This window comes from Panthera leo, chromosome B4, assembly GCF_018350215.1.
Source record: "Panthera leo isolate Ple1 chromosome B4, P.leo_Ple1_pat1.1, whole genome shotgun sequence".
Classification (NCBI taxonomy): Eukaryota; Metazoa; Chordata; class Mammalia; order Carnivora; family Felidae; genus Panthera; species Panthera leo.
In genome coordinates, this window is record NC_056685.1 from 110,461,915 (window position 1) to 110,462,444 (window position 530).

The 530-nt window shown below is 33.8% G+C and overlaps 1 non-coding gene across 1 annotated transcript; it reads right to left on the minus strand.

Annotated features, from left to right (window-relative positions):
- Positions 1-203: 203 nt before the first annotated feature.
- Positions 204-307, minus strand: LOC122225710. The gene has a single exon (XR_006205319.1). It is a non-coding gene; the product is annotated as a U6 spliceosomal RNA (small nuclear RNA).
- Between the last annotated feature and the right edge of the window lie 223 nt (positions 308-530).

Consider the following 530-nt stretch of genomic DNA (forward strand, 5'->3'; position numbering starts at 1 on the left):
CTGTATTGGATTTAATGGATATTTTACTGGAAGTTCATTTGCAAGGGCATTATTTATTTCATTTCATTTTACCTTAAGTACTAACCTTAAAACTAATTCCCATGTGAGATGCTACTATGCTGTAAATTCATCATTAGCGGTCAGAACCATAATTTAGGTTTTTTTTCTTCATCAGTAGTTTTTGTTTGTTTGTTTGTTTTGTCTTTTTTATGGAATGCTTCATGAATTTGTGTGTCATCCTTGCACAGAGGCTGTGCCAATCTCTGTATGCTTCCAATTTTAGTATATGTACTGGCGAAGCAATCACTCAATAGTCTTTTGATGCAGATCAGGAGAAAATTATACTGTGCGAAAAAGAACCTCATTATTATCACTAAAGTGCCAATATTTTGGTTGTCATTTTATAAACAAAGAAGTTGAAGGCATTTACTAAATCAAGACCAAGCTCCAGTGCAAATCTAGAATTCACTGGGACATGAATCAAGGACACCATGGATTTACATTTAGCGAAAGAGCTAAAAATGAGTGAG